A 19,511-nucleotide genomic window follows, 5' to 3' on the forward strand; every position below is an offset into this window, starting at 1 on the left:
TTCTCTTAGTTCTGGACCATAGTATTTAATCCTGGGTCTTGGCCCTTCTAGTGTTTCAGTGGAAAAACTCTGATGGTTCAAATTCTGAGGGTTTCTAAGTAGCTGGGATCCAATTCTGTTTACCCCATGGTACGTGGAAACTAAAATATCCCCTAAAACTTTTCAGGTTTCTAGCTGTTGCTTTCCACGGAACTTTTCATACTGTTTTCTGTACATATACAGTACAGCCATCAGCCAAGGCCTGAAAACAGTTTATATGCTGATTTTATGGCTCCTCACACTGGAATTTCTATTTTCTCAGGTTCCCCTCCTCATTTTCCAACCTCTTTGACAGTCCTGAACTTTTTTCTATAACATTTTAATTCAGAAAGACTGAATCTTCCTGCTTGAGGTTTAGAAATCTTGACAGAGAGTGGCCTCCACAGAATAGATGTATAAACATGGATCTAATCCTTTTGGTTCTAGTCCTTCCATGATCAAACCCATTTCAGGTTTTTCTCCCTACTTTTGATCATTCTCCTGCACCTTTAAGTTATTGTTGATATATTTATAAGATAATTTGTTTAGAGTTTGTGACTTTTAACTAAAAAAGTTAAAATACACTGTTATTGCTAGAATCAGAATTACTAGTGGCTTGGGCTCCCTGGTGGCTCAGACAGTAGTCTGCCTGCAATGCTGGAGACTCAGGTTCGATCCCTGGGTCTGGAAGATCCCCTGGAGAAGGAAATGGCAACCCACTCCAGTATTCTTACCTGGAAAATCCCATGGACAGAGGAGCTGGCAGGCTAGAGTCCATGGGGTCACAAAGAGTCAGACATGACTGAGCAACTTCATTTTCTTTGTTTTTTTAAGAAGTTACAATTGTCCTGTCATGTTTTATGAAATAAGTATTTCGTGTTATATCATTTTTGCTTCTCTAGAACATGTTTAAAAATTCAGTGTGTCCCATAGATATGAATTACTTATTTCATTCAGTAACATTTATTAAGCCCTGATACTGTAGATGGCAATGTTTTAAGCATTCATGGAGGCAAAAATAAAGGTAAAACTTAATCTCAGCCTTCAAAGATCTTATAATCATTCACTCATTCATCGAATAATTATGTAATGCCAGTGATAGTGAGAAGAATATTAAAAGATTTTGTTCAAAAAACCTGGGTGAAGAGTAAATAGTGAAGCCAAAATTACTTAAAAAACTATAATGATCACAGAAATTAAAGTTCTGTTAAATGTAGGAAAAGTCACTTTCTATGCATGCCGAGGATTGAAAGTATAGATTTAAAGTGAGGACTACAAAAAACTATTGAGAAAAGATATCTGAACTGAGACTATAATTTAATTAGACAAAGCGAGGGACAAAATGGAAAACATTTATGTCAGAGGGAACAGTATAAACAAAAGCTCTGAGGGATCAGAGAGTAAATGAACTTTGAGAAATATTTATGAAGTGAAACGAACAGTTCCTAGTGATGGATTTAATGTTAAGACTTTATGAGGGAGAAGGAAAAGTCAAGGATGGTATTAGAGGTTTGGAGTTCCAAGGTATGAGATATGGTACTATTTATGGTGATATGGAGCTTCCCTGGTGGCTCAGATGGTAAAGAATCTGCTTGCAGTGCAGGAAACCCAGGTTCGATCCCTGGGCTGGGAAGATCCTCTGGAGTAGGAAATGGCAACCCACTCCATTATCCTTGCCTGGAGAATTCCATGGACAGAGAAGTTCCTATGGGCTACAGTCTAAGGGGTCACAAAGAGTCAGACAGACTGAGTGACTAACACACACACAGTGATATGGAATGCTGAAGGAGGACTTGGTTAATGAAAGGGTTAAAGGCACTGATTTGAACATGGTGAATCTGAGGGGCCTGGAAGACACCAATTGACCATATTAACTAGCAAACAGGATGTATGGTGCTGTGGCCATAAGTGGGTACTGCAGCCATTCTTCCTGCCTAGTCTTTGACCAACCAGCAAGCTGGTATACTTAGAACCCTGAAACTTTCTCTGATGATACTTCCATCTAACAAATTCTATCAGTTAGTATTTATTGAGCACTATGTATATTCAGGCATAATGCAAATTGTTGAGGATATGATTTCAGACAAGACAGACAAGGAACTCCTTGTCTGGGTGAAGCAGGCAAAAGCTATATAAACAAATGACTGAAGTATAAAATTTCAGACAATTAGTACTCTGAGAAAAGTTAAACTAAGGTGATAGTATATTGGGTTGGAAAGATGTGCAATTTTGTACATAGTGGTCAAAGAAGCTTTTCTGACATTTTGTCTGCAACCTAAATGATGAGAGGAGTCATCTGAAGATTTTTGAGCAGGACATTTCTGGAGAAAAGAAACATCTAGAGAAAGATCCCGAGGTAGGAGGGAACTAATATTTTCTTGTGTGGCTGGATTTTGGTCACTGAGAGGAAGAATGCTAAGGACCTGCTGATGTCCTGATGTCTGCATAAAATGTCCTAATCAAACCAGCTTTCCAGATGATGGGTTTTATAAGCCTCTTGACACCTTGTACACAGGCTAACCTGCTAAGTCAGAAAGTTATTTAATTAGAGTAAGGAGTGTCAGGAATATCACTTTTTGAGCATTTCCTTGAGACTGTAAAAAAATTCACAAAAAAAGCATCTGTGGATATTTTTTTTTATTCTGAATCATCCACATGTCCTCATTTGTTTGAGGAAAGAAGAGACAAGATTGGAAAATTTAAGCCTGGTATGCTGTTTTATGGGGCACAAAGAGGCTATGGTTTGTATGATCATGAATAATTTCCACTGAAATAGTCAAAGTAGGTCAGTGTCTAAGCATGTGTAGACTAAGAAATAATAAAATATGTTATAAAGGAATATTTTTTTTGTCCTGTTATGTTACTCAGTGTGATTAAAAGAAGGAAGCCTCCTGACAGAAGCTGTCACATCCTCTCAACAATGCTTAGTGACAGTTGAAGTTCCCAGTTTCCTTCCAGATTGTCGTTTAGTTAATTTGGGGCTGGGTGTGGGAGATTTGACAAATCACATGTTTGCCAGCTAAACAGTACACCAAATTCATGTTGTTTTCTCCCTCCACTCATAGTTCTCCAAGTGTCAGAATTTTCTGTGGAAAATGATGGGACCTATTTGCAAAACATAAATGTGCATGCAAATCAGAGTTGCAGACTCGAATGTAGAGCTATTAGTGTCTAACAGGACCTGTTCAGGATATTTATGCCCCAGTTACTCCTTGGAAATGAGAATAAACTCTGCAGAATTTTGTAGATGAGGACATAAGAAAAACCTAGTCTAATAATTGTGAAACATATGTCCTCTTACAATTTTCATAAAAATCCTTTTTTCCCCAACTTGTCCTCAATGTATCCACTTAGGTTAATTTAGGTAAAGTCTGTACAGGTAAACTGAAGTAGAGAGGTGAGATAGATACACAGATATTTTAGAAATAGAAAATTGCTATTTAAAAAAAGCTCCCATCTTGGCCTGGATGTCTAGAGAGTCTTTAATTTAAAAAATACCACTTATATTTATCATAGAACTACCTACTTATTTTCTGCTTTATCAGGATATATATATATATATATATTTTTTTTTTTTTTTCTGTAAGTATTTTGGGGACTTGGGACATCTAGTCAAATCACCTAGGTCCCATAGATTTTCATGGATCCCAGCAAATAAGTCCTAAGAAGATTATAAAAGATCATCATGTCCAACAGTCTTTTTTTAGGCTAAAATGCTGAAATAATTGATTAAGGTTACTCTGTCAGCTGGGCTTCCCTAGTAGCTCAGATGGTAAAGAATCTGCCTGCAATGCAGGAGACCGGGGTTTGATCCCTGGATCAGGATGATCCCCTGGAGGAGGAAATGGCAACTCACTCCAGTATTCTTGCCTGGAGAATTTCATGGACAGAGGAGTCTGGCAAGAGTACAGTCCTTGGGGTTGCAAAGAGTTGGACATGACTGAGTGACTAACACACACACACACACACACACACACACACACACACACACACACACACACACATTCTGTCAGCTATTGGCAGAGGGAGGCTGAGTATTTCTAGCCCAATGCTTTGTCATCTAACCTAGAAAAGAATAGCTCATCTGAATGTCATTTGCAGTTTGGTTTTGCTATTCAGATAGTTTTGTGACCACACACCTTGTCTAGGTGCAAGGGGCACTCTTTGTGACAGGTGCCTTAACATTGGCTTAAACTCCCTCTCCAGGTCTTTCTCTTTAAATACCCACACATGAGTCTATGGACAGTTGACTCTATGTGTAAGTCACCATTATGTATAAACATCTCAGCTTGATTTTCTCTAGTAAGAGTCAATCAATAGCAATCATTTCAGACTACTTTGCATAGTTCAACAATTTTATATTTCACTTTGTATGCTTATTTATCACAGATAGGTCTTAGATTAATATTTTCTCTGGGATTTTACCACAATAGGGATTGACATGTGTAAGAAATTGTACAACCAGGCAAAATCTAAGTGTTGTCTGCATTTGTTGTTGTTCATTCACTAAGTTGCGTCTGACTCTTTGTGACCCCATGCACTGCAGTGTGCCAGGCCTCTCTGTCCCTCATTGTCTCCCGGAGTTTGCCCAAGTTCATATCCATTGAGTTGCTGATGTCATCCAACCATTTCATCCTCTGTCGTCCCCTTCTCCTCTTGCCTTCAGTCTTTCCCAGAATCAGATCTTTTTCAATGAGTCAGCTCTTTGTATCAGGCAGCCAAAGTATTGAAGCTTCAGCTTCAGCATTAGTCCTTCCAATGAATACTCAGGGTTGTCTGCAAATACCATAATGTTTCAACTTTAGACAAATAAAAGGCTTAACTTGCTCCCTAGGAACTGTTCCTTTCCTCTCATCTGTTGTCTTTCTGTTGTAGTAGCCTGGTCATCCGATCCACTGTTCAGTTCTTTGATTTTCATGCATTCAGCATTCAACAGATATTTACTGAGTATTGCCATATATCTGTTAGTGTTTTACAAGCCAAGGACCCAAAGGTAGATAAAACAAATTCCTGCTTATCAGGGAGGGAGCTTACGTTCTAGTTGGGGAGCAGAAAAGTAAAGCAAGATAATAGGATAAATGATTTAAAGGCCAAAATAATTGAACAAGTACATAACTTCTTTCAGAGCATATCCTGGCATGCAGGAGTTGTTTAGAGCATGGCAAATTACCTGCTTGCTAGAAACTAGAATCCAATAGCTGTAACGCATTTTCCGGATGCCAAAAGTCTAATCACATCATCACCAGAATCCAGAAACTTAAGGAAATGAGGGAAGAAAAATCATTTCAATTTGGATACTGACAGAAGACTTCTCTTTGCATTTTTTCCAAGTCAAATAGTTTTCCTTCCAGTTTTGTTTACATTTGGTATTTGTATCAAGCTCTTACTTTCTTCTGATAACCCATTAACTTAAAAGTAGCTCTTATGAAGTAATAGTGACTTTTCCATTATTGAGTATCTGTTTCAAAGTCATTTAATCTTCCAAGCAGAATTTGTTGTATACAGCTTTATGCAGCCAAGAATAATTTATTTGCAAATGTAGCAGTAGCATACAATCAGCCAAATAAATCGAGTTTTTCCTTCAAATAATATTCTACTGAAAGTTTAAATGTTTCTAGTCTGTGTTTCATTAGAATTTGAATAGGTATGTGCAGCTACTCAAAATGTTCTCCGATAGTGAAATATTATTTGGGAAACAGAACCCTGTAAACATACAGCCTCCCTTCTGCATACCAACACATTCAAATGTCCTACTCAAGGCTGATATTGTTTGAAAGGTAACACTGTTTAAATGAAAAAAAAATATGATTCAGATTGTGATTAGAGTACTGTGTACTACGTAACTAATATGGCAAATAAACGTATAAAGATAAAGGTACATTCTCTTACAATAATTATCAAGAATTTTCTCTTCACTCTACTTCAGCAGTGTTTTACAAAAAGGTTGTAAACATAAAAAGTTTAAGGGAATTTTTAAAATGATTTACGAGGCCATAAGCTTTGTCACATTATACTACCTGTTGTCATTGTTCAGTCGCTAAGTCATGTCCAACTCTTTGTGACCCCATGGACTGTAGCATACAAGGCTCCTCTGTCCTCCACTAATCTCCTGGAGTTTGCTCAAATACATGCCTAAGTCAGTGATTCTATCTAACCACCTCATTCTCTGCCACCCTCTTCTCTTTTTGCCTTCAGTCTTTCCCAGCATCAGGGTATTTTCCAATGGGTTGGCTCTTCATATCAGGTGGCCAAAGTATTGGAGCTTCATCTTTAGCATCAGTTCTTCCAATTTATATTCAAGGTTGATTTCCTTTAGGACTGACTGGTTTGTTCTTGCAGTCCAAGGGACTCTCAAGAGTCTTCTCCAGCACCACAATTCAAAAGCATCACTTCCTTGATGCTCAGCCTTTTCTATGGTCCAACTCACATCCATCCATGACTACTAGAAAAAACATAGTTTTGACTATATGGCCTTTTTTGGCAAAATGATGTCTCTGCTTTTTAATACACTATCTGAGTTTGTCATAGCTTTTCTTCCAAAGAGCAAGCATCTTTTAATTTTGTGTCTGAAGTCACTGTCTATAGTGATTGTGGAAACCAAGAAAATAAAATATGTCCAATGCTTCCAATTTTCCCCCATCTGCTTGCCATGGAGGCATGAGACCTGATGCCATGATCTTAGTTTTGTAATGCTGAGTTTCAAGCCAGCTGTTTCACTGCCTCTGTCACCCTCATCAGGAGGATCTTTAGTTCCTCTTCACTTTCTGTCATTAGAGTGGTATCATCTGCATATCTGAGATGGTTGATATTTTTCCAGGCAATCTTGATTCCAGCTTGTGATTCATCCAGCCCAGCATTTCACATGATGTACTCTGCATGGAAGCTAAATAAGCAGGGTGGCAATATACAGCCTTGATGTACTCTTTTCCCAATTTTGAACCAGTCTGTTGTTCCATGTCCAGTTATAACTGTTGCTTCTTGACCTGCATATATATCAGGAGACAGGTAAGGTGGTCTGGTATTCCCATCGTTTTAAGAATTTTCTATGGTTCGTTGTGATCCACATGGTCAAATGCTTTAGCACAGTCAGTGAAACAGAAGTTTTTCTGGAATTCTCTTGTTTTTCCTATGGTCCAATGGATATTGGACACTTGATCTCTGATTCCTCTGCCTTTTCTAAATACAGCTTGTACATCTGGAATTTCTTGGTTCACATACTGTTGAAAACTAGCTTGAAGGATTTTGAGCATTACCTTGCTAGTATGTGAAATGAGAGCAACTGTGGTAGTTTGAACTCTTTAGCATTGCCTTTCTTTGAGATTGAAATGAAAACTGACCTTTTCCAGTCCTATAGCCACCGCTGAGTTTTCCAAATTTGCTGACTTATTGAGTATAGCACTTTAACAGTGTCATCTTTTAGAATTTTAAATATCTCAGCTGCAATTCGGTCATTTCCACTAGCTTTGTAGTAATACTTCCTAAGGTCCACTTGACTTCACATTCCAGGAAGTGTGGCTCTAGATGACTGACCACAGTATTATAATATTCTGGATCATTAAGACATTTCTTGTATACTTCTTCTGTGTATTCTTGCCACCTCTTCTCAGTCTCTTCTGCTTCTGTTAGGTCCTGTTTCTGTCCTTTATCATGCCCATACTTTCATGAAATATTCCTTGATATCTCCAATTTCCTTGAAAAGATCTCTAGTCTTTCCCATTCAATTTTCCTCTATTTCTTTACATTGTTCATTTAAGAAGACCTTCTTATCTCTCCTTACTATTCTCTAGAACTCTGCATTAAGTTGGGTGTATCTTTTCCTTTCCTTCTGCTTCTCTTCTTTCCTCAGATATTTATTAAGCCACTTCAGACAACCACTTTGCCTCCTTGCATTTCTTTTTCTTTGAGATGATTTTGGCCATGCCTTATGTACAATGTTTTAATGAATGTTAAACATTCCCACCTTCTTTTTCCCTATTTCATCCACTAAACATATATTTATTAGGCACCTAAGGTATGGAGGAAATGGCAACCCACTCCAGTATTCTTGCCTGGAGAACCCCAGGGACAGAGGAGCCTGTTGGGCTGCCGTCTATGGGGTTGCACAGAGTCGGACACGACTGATGTGACTTAGCAGAATCAGCAGCAAGGTATGGAAAGTTATGACCAACCTAGACAGCATATTAAAAAGCAGAGACATTACTTTGCCAACAAAGGTCCCTCTAGTCAAGGATATGGTTTTTCTGGTGATCATGTATGGATGTGAGAGTTGGACTATAAAGAAAGCTGAGCACCAAAGAATTGATGCTTTTGAACTGTGGTGTTGGAGAAGACTCTTGAGAGTCCCTTGGACTGCAAGGAGATCCAACTAGTCCATTCTAAAGGAAATCAGTCCTGGGTGTTCATTGGAAGGACAGATGTTGAAGCTGAAACTCCAATACTTTGGCCATGTGATGTGAAGAGTTGACTCATTTGAAAAGACCCTGATGCTGGGAAAGATTGAGGGCAGGAGGAGAAGGGGATGACACAGATGGTTGGACGTCATCACTGACTCAATGGACATGAGTTTGAGTAGGCTCTGGAAGTTGGTGATGGACAGGGAGGCCTGGCGTGCTGCAGTTCATGGGGTTGCAAAGAGTTGGACATGACTGAGTGACTGAACTGAACTGAAGGTATGCATAGCACCCTACTGGGGCACTGGGAACAGTAATGCCTGAGATAGACACTGGCCACAGTTGCAGAAGCTATATTCCAGTGAGGACACTGACCATTGTAACTACGGTAGCTATTTCATCAAGATCATATCGAACTGTATGCATGAGAGTTATAAGGTGCTCTGGTCCATTTAACAGGGGACTTGGCAGAATCTGGGGTCCCCTAAGTTCCCCAAGCAGCCAAACTTTCAACTGAAATCCTAGGCACAATTTGGAATTTTCTAGATGAAAAATGGGGGGAGGGTGGTGAGTGAGGAGGTTGCTTTCCTAGCAGGAGGGCAGCTTGAATGAAGTCTCTAGATACAGAATGAAGGCTAGTCAGTGTCAGCCAGAGCTCAGAGAAGGTGAGATGTGATTCCAGTAGGACCCATAGCAGTGTTAGATCATGAGGAGCCTTGCGGGTTACCTTAAAGGTGCAGGAAAAAAGAAACCAAAGCCTTTAAGGGTTGGAGGAAGCATGGGGAACCCATGATAAGATCTCCAAACTGCATTTTAGAAAATAGCCCTCTGGCTGTTGTGTGATTTGATCAAAGGAAAATCCCTCTGGCAAGTTTTACATACCAGTCTGTGTTCTTGAGGCATCCTAAACAGAAGATTGAATAGATAAAGTCTGAACAGGGACCTGTGCTGTGTCCCAGGCTCTTGTCAGCTATTCTAAGGGACTCTGCAGTCAGAAGAAGACACCCATTGGGAGAGGCATCTCTGGGAATCAACATGGAAATGATATTATTTTCTCACTGGTTTAGACTGCCACTCATGCTCCAGCCCTGCCATTATCTGCTCTTGTTTAGAAAGCCCTTCAGTTCAGTTCAGTTCAGTTCATTTCAGTCGCTCAGTCGTGTCCGACTCTCCGCGACCCCATGAATCACAGCACGCCAGGCCTCCCTGTCCATCACCAACTCCCGGAGTTCACTCAAACTCATGTCCACAGAGTCGGTGATGCCATCCAGCCATCTCATTCTCGGTCGTCCCCTTCTCCTCCCGCCCCCAAACCTTCCCAGCATCAGAGTCTTTTCCAGTGAGTCAACTCGTCGCATGAGGTGGCCAAAGTATTGGAGTTTCAGCTTTAGCATCAGTCCTTCCAATGAACACCCAGGATTGATCTCCCTTAGAATGGACTGGTTGGATCTCCTTGTGGTACAAGGGTTAGAACTGCTTTTATAACAGAGTAAACCAATATACCTTGATGTTCCTGCTTTTCCCTCTAAGCAATTGCTAATATGTTCTCTCCACTGAACAGCCAGCCTCCAACATTAAATACATTCTCTGGACAATAGATGCATAATTGGGTACTAGGTAACTGAGCTAGGTTGCTTCTCTGTACTGCGTTGAAGAATTGATGCTTTTGAACTGTGGTGTTGGAGAAGACTTTGAGAGTCCCTTGGACTGCAGGGAGATCCAACCAGTCCATCCTAAAGGAAATCAGTCCTGAATATTCACTGGAAGGAATGATGCTGAAACTGAAGCTCCATTACTTTCGCCACCTGATGCGAAGAACTGACTCATTTGAAAAGACCCTGATGCTGGGGAGGGATTGGGGGCAGGAGGAGAAGGGGACAACAGAGGATGAGATGGTTGGATGGCATCACCAACTCAATGGAAATGAGTTTGGGTAAACTCCGGGAGTTGGTGATGGACAGGGAGGCCTGGTGTGCTGCAGTCCATGGAGTCACAGCAAGTCAGACACAACTGAGCAAATGAACTGAAATGTCGAGTGCGGCTCTCACTCTGGGCTGTTTTTATTGCCACATACTACTCTAAACTTTAGCTAAGGGATATTTAAGGATGCACATTTATCACTCAGGCTTTAATTATGGGCAAAGGCTTTACTTAAACTATTTGTTCCAAGTTGATTACTGCTACTGCTAAGTTGCTTCGGTCATGTCCAACTCTTTGCGACCCCACGGACTATAGCCCACCCCACCCCACCCCGCCGCCTCAACACACCAGGCTCCTCTGTCCGTGGGACTCTCCAGGCAAGAATACTGGAGTAGGTTGCCATTTCCTTCTCCAGACTTGATTACTGGACCAAGCTAATTGGTAGTCTTGATTCCAGTTCCCACCTCCTCTGATGAATCCAACAAAAACAGGATGGGCTGACCTTGGACAGAATCATAAAGTCTGGTGAACTCATGAGCCTTTTCTGTGCCTTCCTCCTTTCTTCCATTTCTTCCCTCCCTATAAGCTGCCTACTGTGGGTCCTGAAAAGATCCTAAGCCCCAGGTTTCATGGACTGTTACCTTCCTTCCTTCTTCTTCCCAAACTTCCTTGTTGTGGGTCTCATTCTCTCAGTCTCTACATTGCAGGAAGATTAAATAATATGTTGTTTTGCATGAGGGTATCAAGAGCTGATTATAATTTATAATGCCACCTTCTCAAGAAAACATTTACATTTTTAAAAATGAGCTTTTAGAGTTTTAACAGAACTTTGAGTACTATGATAATACCAAATACTGTGGCATGAACATAAGGGAGGTGCCTTGGAATAGAAGAAATGCTTCCAATGTCCTATGAAGGAGTAAGAGCACCATGGAACATTTGGGTAGTATTTTAACTTTTACAAAGTATTTTTACCTTAGTATTTAATCCTTTTAGCAACCTTGTAGGTGGGTAAATGAGAGGACTGAAGTAAAAATATCTTCTTGATTCCATCCACAAGACATAACAATAAGATACAGATGATATCATATCTTGATGGAATTTAGACTACCATGAGTATTATGCATTAAGGATGTCATATTGATTTACTTATATGTCAGCTCTTACAACAAAAAGACACATGGAACAAAATTAGTATAATAGCATCATAAAGAGAAATCATGAGCTAGAAAGAGACGTGGAGATAAGCTAATTCAAAGAACTAGGATTAGGTTTATTATGATGTGCTTGAGTGCATGCATTCAGAAAACTAAGATCATGGCATCTGGTCCCAACACTTCATGGGAAATAGATGGGGAAGCAGTGAAAACAGTGTCAGACTTTATTTTATGGGGCTCCAAAATCACTGCAGATGGTGATTGCAGCCATGAAATTAAAAGACGCTTACTCCTTTGAAGGAAAGTTATGACCAACATAGATAGCATATTAAAAAGCAGAGACGTTACTTTGCCAACCAAGGTCCATCTAGTCAAGGCTATGGTTTTTCCAGTAGTCATGTATGGATGTGAGAGTTGGACTGTGAAGAAAGTTATCACTGAAGAATTGATGCTTTTGAACTGTGGTGTTGGAGAAGACTCCTGAGAGTCCCTTGGACTGCAAAGAGATCCAACCAGTCCATCCTAAGGGAGATCAGTCCTGGGTGTTCATTGGAAGGATGGATGCTGAAGCTGAAACTCCAATACGTTGGCCACCTGATGCAAAGAGTTGATTCATTTGAAAAGACCCTGATGCTGGGAGGGATTGGGGGCAGGAGGAGAAGGGGATGACAGAGGATGAGATGGTTGGATGGCATCACCGACTTGATGGACATGAGTTTGGGTAAACTCTGGGAGTTGGTGATGGACAGGGAGGCCTGGCGTGCTGTGATTCACGGGGTCTCAAAGAGTCCAACATGACTGAGTGACTGAACTGACGGACTGAACTGAGTGCATGCATGCTAAGTTGCTTTAGTTGTGTCTGACTCTTTGAAACCCTATGGACTGTAGCCTGCCAGGCTCCCCTGTTCATGCGATTCTCCAGGGAAAAATACTGGAGTGAGAAATATACTGTTCATGCCCTCCTCCAGGGAATCTTCTGACCCAAGGATTAAACCCATGTGTCTTAGGTCTCCTGCATTGGTAGGCAGGTTCTCTACCACTAGTGTACCTGGGAAGCCCCTTATTATGATGATGAAATATAAAATTGTATTACTGGCTTCCTGGAAGCCAAGTCACAAAGGGAAAGGTGATGGATCTGTTAGTCTTATAGTCAGGAGGAATAGATGTTGGTAAGGGGTAGCAAAATTTTTTGTTTCCTTGGCATTCAATTTGGAAAGACCTCTCACACATCATTTTATGGAGTGTAAACTGAATGGTATGAAATGGGCAGTTGCCTCAGTAGCTGTTAATTTACACATCCATGTAATTGGATATTAGGTCTCTCCATTCTGAATCCCAGCTCAGGACATTTTAAGGATTTGTTCCTAGGCCATCTGGCTGGAGACTTAGTCCATCCTCTCTACATTTCTATGAGAGACCTCATCTGATACTCTGTGCTGGCCACGTTCCTTCCTCCCTGCTCTTCATTCTGTCATTCTGATACTTGTCTTTTCTCCTGTTCTGCTGTGTGCCCTCACTCTGGTCACTACCTTAGAGATGCCAGGACTGGGCTCCTCCTGCCAGGTTTGCAGGCTGCTCACATGACAGGGCTGACATACTCTTGAAATTGAAGCCATCTTCAGGGGGCTCTTTTCCCTATTGGTGTCATGTTATCTTTATTTTCAGCTTAGTCTGTACCTCCCTGTTGTGTGGCTTGCTTTTAAGTGAGAGGGCATCCCACTGGAGTGTGGGCAGGCCCCTAGTGATACAATTCTTTCAGCGTTACTGGTCCTCTCAGCACCTCCAGAAGCGCCAAGTTTCATCTACCTTAACACGTCTGACTTCTTTCTCACTTGTAGCCATTCCCACAGTAGTTCTTTTTGTTTTCTAGCTCTGCCTCAGTGTATCTAATATGTCTGTATGAGAAACTTCAACATGCTTAAAGTTTATTCTCACCAGGTGCTTCTGGACCAAGAGAAGCAGGGGATGTGACTTGCTAACAGGTGTTACATAATTCTACATACCAGAATACCTGAACCTCAGTTCCACCACAGCTAGGATATCACTGCATAATGAAGCAGAAGTGGATTTCAAATATTGTAGCAACCTCTGATAACCATCTTTAAAGAACAATTCAGTGAAGAGTGTTCTATGAGGCTAATGTGGTACAAGTTACATGGCTTTCTAGCTTTTTAACATGATCCAAGGAATGAGTTTTTAATAGAAGAATGAATGGATAGTTTGAAACCATGCTTACTTTTATGAGATTGGAAAGATTGATTCTGCATCTTGTTTCCACTTCCTGCTCGTAATTGATGTTGTGCTAACTGTGGAAGAGCAAAAAAAAAACACCTTTTTGTTTCCTTGTTAAAATTCGTTGTGGTCATTTTGTTGAGAAATTCTAAACAGTGTCTTTCTTAATGGTGGTCTCATTTCCTGCAGCCTTGCTCCTGATTGAATGTGGAACATCTGAGGACAGGGGGAGATTAATGGACGATGGCCGCTGTTCGTTCTTAGTGGGCAGCTGTGATGGATTGAATGCCACTGGCTGCACTGCACTAGGTTTTCTGGCAAATCCTGTTTCTGACAATACACTGTCCGGAGTATTGATTACGCTAACCTCTAGTTGTAAATTCATGTCTGGAGTGAAGACTTGCAATAAGGCCCATTTGTCAAGCACAGGCTTAATCAAAGATTATAATTGGCATTAATGAGTCCTCAGTAAAAGAACAGGATTGGAATGCCAGTTGAAGATTGGCCCAGATCAGTACATGCATCCGTCATCACCATCTGGAAGGGAAGCTGACAGCTGTGCAGGGAATTAGGGGAGTTGCTGCTAGGTTAGTTCCCTTCTTGATAGGCAGGTGTCTACAGTCCTCATTATGAATTATGTCTGGACTGAGTGAATGACCTTTTGGCAAGGCTCCATACTATCATCCCTTAATCCACTCTTGGGGGAAATCTATTCAAAAGGTAATTTAAAAACTTACCGAGAGGAAGCAGAGGGACAGTTTAAACTTAATTTTAGAAATTTGGTTTTGTCAGTCACAATTTTGCAGACATTTTGCCAGAGTATTTGAGGAGCAAAATCAAGACCTCTCTCTACTGCTTCTCTACCCAAGGATCAATGTCAAAAAGCGCTGAAAAAACTCTTTTCCCTCTCATGGGGTTCCATCCTTTCAGCACCATCTGTGTTTTAGTTCCACTACATTAATGAAATGACATCTTGCTTCTTTGGTTCTCATCTTCTGTTTATTGGGTCATGCTCTTATCCATGGGGCTAGAATTAAAGTGGACTAGCAGTTGTTTCCACCTGGAAAGACTCTCTCCTGTCTTTCTCTGGCTCTCTTGATTGTGTCCCCCCCCCCCCCCAACAAAATTAATGAGAGATAAGACAGTTGAGCTTTGCTATCTCTGCAGGAAGTACCTTTCTGCCTAGTCCCACTTTTGAAGAAGGGCCAGCAGGAGCACAGTTGTTTATTCACTAAGTTGTGTCCGACTCTGTGACCCCATGGACCACAGCATGCCAGGCTTCTCTGTCCCTGACTGTCTCCTGGAGCTTTCTCAAACTCATGTCCATTGATTTGATGATGCCATCCAACCATCTCATCCTCTGTCACCCTCTTCTCCTCCTGCCCTCAATCTTTGCCAGCATCAGGGTCTTTTGCAGTGAGTTGGCTCTTTGCATCAGGTGGGCAAAGTATTGGAGCTTCAGCTTCAGCATCAGTCCTTCTGAATATTCAGGACTGATTTCCTTTAGGATTGACTGGTTTGACCTCCTTGTAGTCCCAGGGAGTCTCAAGAGTCTCCTCCAGCACCATAGTTTGAAAACATCCATTCTTTGGCGCTCAGCCTTCTTTATGGTTCAACTCTCACATCCATACATGACCAACCATAGCTTTGACTAGATGGACCTTTGGCAGAATGATGCCTCTGCTTTTAAATACACTGTCTAGGTTTGTCATAGCTTTTCTTCCAAGGAGCAAGCCTCTTTTAATTTCATGAGCACAGTGAGCCTCAGGAAAAAGGAAACCTTGGTTGTCTCAAGCTGTCCTCCTACCTTCACAGAATCTAGTATAGCATACAAGGGCAAGGGGCCAAAACACAAGCCCATGGTCAACTTCTAGTTTGCCTGGCCTTGTCTCTGTGCAAACATTCCCCTTTATGGACCACTTCCATTTTGTGTCCTAATTATCAATCTTTATAACCCTAACACTCTGGAATCTCACAGAAACAGAAGGCTTCATTATGAATATTGGCTACATTCTAAAAACCTGCCAAATGTTCTCTGATTTCTTAATCCCCACTTCATTATATTTCCTTGGTTTTGGGATTCTGAAGGATTATTACTTTTCATACTTAATATAAAATCACTCTCCTCCTTGAAATAAGGTCTCTGCAGAAGATGTAGTTCATAAGGCCAATGGAGATTGCTCCATTCTTAAATCCCCAGACATTTTATGGTTCATTATAAGGTTATATATGGAACATCAGAAATCCATGTCTTCAAGAATGTTATTATTTATTGGCTAATAGGAGCCATATCATTTGGAAAGGCCATTTAATCATGCATTCTTTCTTCTAGTAATTGTTAAATATTTCTTATATGTGCCAAACATTGTGCTAAACCCAGATGTTACAGTGGTGACAAAGGAAGACAAAGTCCCTAAACTCATGGAACATGCATTCTGAATTAATGTTAAGTTATACTGTATGGTGAGAAAAGGCAGTAAAATATACACTGTACCTGATATCTTAAAGAGTTTCAATGACTAAATATATGTCAAATCTATAAAGAAGTTATGTGTGTGCATTAGGGAACCTATACAGTCAAACTGTAATTACTTTCTTCACTCACAGCCAAGTTAGGAAAAATTACCTCCTCATATTAAAGCTGATATGTTGTAGAGACATAAGTTATTTCTGCACACAGAAAAAATGTTGCTGTTCATAATTGAAGGTTCAATTAGAGTATCTGGCATAGAGCATATACATGATGTATTTTCAGTGTTATCAGCAGTATTTATAGTACTAATAATAATTGCTACATTTATATGCCCACTGTGTAACATTGCCCCAGACAACACGTGTATCACTTTATGTAACTTTCAGAACAATTTTATAAGACAGATATCACTATCCAGATTTCAGAGATTATGTTCTAAGAGGTTAGATAATTTATTTTCTCTAACATCATTAGTAAGTGGCAGAACTTGGATTTAAATCAATGACCCCAGACTCCAAGGACAGTGTTATTTCTGCTGGCCTTTTTCTGAGTGTCTTGACAACCATCTTCTTGGTATATCCTTCAAGGATGGGTATCCTTCAAGTCAAGGTCTGCTGCCTCTGACTTCCCCTGGCAAACTGTATAAATGACCAAGGTTCTTTTCTGTTCTAAACTCATCTGAGATGTTAAAAACTTTAGTTAGCAAGGAACTGTCATCAGCATAATCCGCTTATGATGACAGGAAATACAGTATAGGTCTTTCCCTTGATTTCTACACACATGTACACACACATATGGAGACAGACAATTGTCAAAATACTTATGAATGCTTTTTTAACCTTTAATATTTTTATTAGTCTAATTACATGTGCGCTTACTGCAATATGTCAGAAAGTTGTCTCAACATCCATCCTATCAATGTTGTGATTAATCCCATGGTAGCTTTTTCTGTATGTTATTAAAAAAAGTTCTTCTTGATTATTCAGGAATTAAAAAAAAATTAGAGATTCTTTTCTTTAAGAGAAAATATCTTTAGGTTTCATTGCCATACCATACATCCCAAAACTCCAAAGAAGGAGCCCATCTTAAAATAAATCACTGATTATTATAAATCATGAATATTAAACACTATCTTTAATTAAAAGGCTCATTACTACTAGACAGTGGTTCTAGCCATTGAACCAATTTTCATTCCATCATCAATTTTGTTTGATCTTTAATAGCAGCAGTTGAGATTCCCTTCATTGTGAGCATCAAATAAAAGGAGAGCTTATTCAATTATTTGAGCCACTCAAATGAACAGTGTAGACATTGTGTGATAATTTAATTTGCCTAGTTGAGCAATTCTCTGTAATATCCTCCTTCTCCCTAAAGTGACACAACGAAAAAGTGTAAGAATGATCCATTATTTCATTAGGGATTCTATAGGTACACCCATTCATCCCTCTCCCTGTCATCCTGTGGGTCAAGGTTACTTAGGAAGTCTACCATTATTGTCACACTAGCCCACATACGGAATGGTTTGTTGTGGTAGTGGTTGTTGTTGGTTTTTAACTAATTTATTTAATTTTGGTCACACTGAGCGGCATGTCAGATCTTAGTTCTCATACAAGGGACTGAACCTGCGCCCCCTGCATTAGAAGGTGATGTCTCAAACACTAGATCTCCAGGAAAGTCCAGGTGGTTGTTTTAAGAGCCTTATTGAAGTAATTCTGCACAGAAGTTGAAACAGAAAGTAAATGGGTATTACTCTTGAGGTGGTAAACTTGCAGTGCTTATCTGCCATCATCAATTATACAGATAGGCAGTACAAAGTTTCAATAATGAGAAGTAAATTAGAGAAAACACAAAACTGTGAAGGTTGGGAGAATGTTTTCAACCAGGACTTTCCCTACAATTCATGAATCCTGAGTATTGTCACTTGATAGCCACTCAATCAAGAATGAAGGATAAAGAAAATTTGGACGCCATCAAAGTCAAATACAACATAGGATGTGGCAGCCTCTCCAACTATGTCTCAAAGTGTGGAAAACACAGTGGAATGGGGGTGTGAACGCAGGTTCAGCAGCCTATTTGTGCAGTCTCCTAGTTGTGCCATCTCAAGGAAAATCACTGAACATCACAGAGCCTGTTTCCTTGTGTCTAAGGGTGGGATGCCAAGTCCATCCTCACAGACTTGTGGGGAAGATCAAGTGAGAGTATCTGGAAGGCACTCAAAAATCACAGAGTGCCATATCAATAACCTCAGATACGCAGATGACACCACCCTTATGGCAGAAAGTGAAGAGGAACTACAAAGCCTCTTGATGAAAGTGAAAGAGGAGAGTGAAAAGGTTGGCTTGAAGCTCAACATTCAGAAAACAAAGATCATGGCATCTGGTCCCATCACTTCATGGGAAATAGATGGGGAAACAGTGGAAACAGTGTCAGACTTTATTTTTTTGGGCTCCAAAATCACTGCGGATGCTGATTGCAGCCATTAAATTTAAAAGACGCTTACTCCTTGGAAGGAAAGTTATGACCAACCTAGATAGTATATTAAAAAGCAGAGACAATCCTTTGCCAACAAAGGTCCACCTAGTCAAGGCTATGGTTTTTCCAGTGGTCATGTATGGATGTGAGAGTTGGACTGTGAAGAAAGCTGATCGCCGAAGAATTGATGCTTTTGAACTGTGGTGTTGGAGAAGACTCTTGAGAGTCCCTTGTACTGCAAGGAGATCCAACCAGTCCATTCTGAAGGAGATCAATCCTGGGTGTTCATTGGAAGGACTGATGCTAAAGCTGAAACTCCAATACTTTGGCCACCTCATGCGACGAGTTGACTCACTGGAAAAGACTCTGTTGCTGGGAGGGATTGGGGGCAGGAGGAGAAGGGGACGACAGAGAATGAGATGGCTGGATGGCATCACCGACTCGATGGAGGTGGGTTTGAGTGAACTCCAGGAGTTGGTGATGGACAGGGAGGCCTGGTGTGCTGTGATTCATGGGGTCACAAAGAGTTGGACACAACTGAGCGACTGAACTGAACTCAACTGATGGTGTTGGTGGCAGATTCCTTGGCTGGTTTCCCAGGGACTTGAAGTAAGGCTCAGAAAAGTTAAGTAAAGTTTTGTCCAAGGTCACGAGTATAGTAATCAGAGTTCAATATGTGTCTAAAGCTTGTGCTCTTGTCTACTAGGGTTCTATTTATTTTATGGCATAGTATCTCCTCTACTAGGCTAACGTTGTTTTATTGTCTTATTCTTATTCAGATCTCTCCTTGGCATGTAGTAGGAGCTTATTCGTTGTTTCTTGAATAATTTTGACATGTATTCACAGTAA

This window comes from Moschus berezovskii, chromosome 8 (assembly GCF_049115385.1).
Source record: "Moschus berezovskii isolate FMDL1 chromosome 8, NW_MosBer_1.0, whole genome shotgun sequence".
Classification (NCBI taxonomy): Eukaryota; Metazoa; Chordata; class Mammalia; order Artiodactyla; family Moschidae; genus Moschus; species Moschus berezovskii.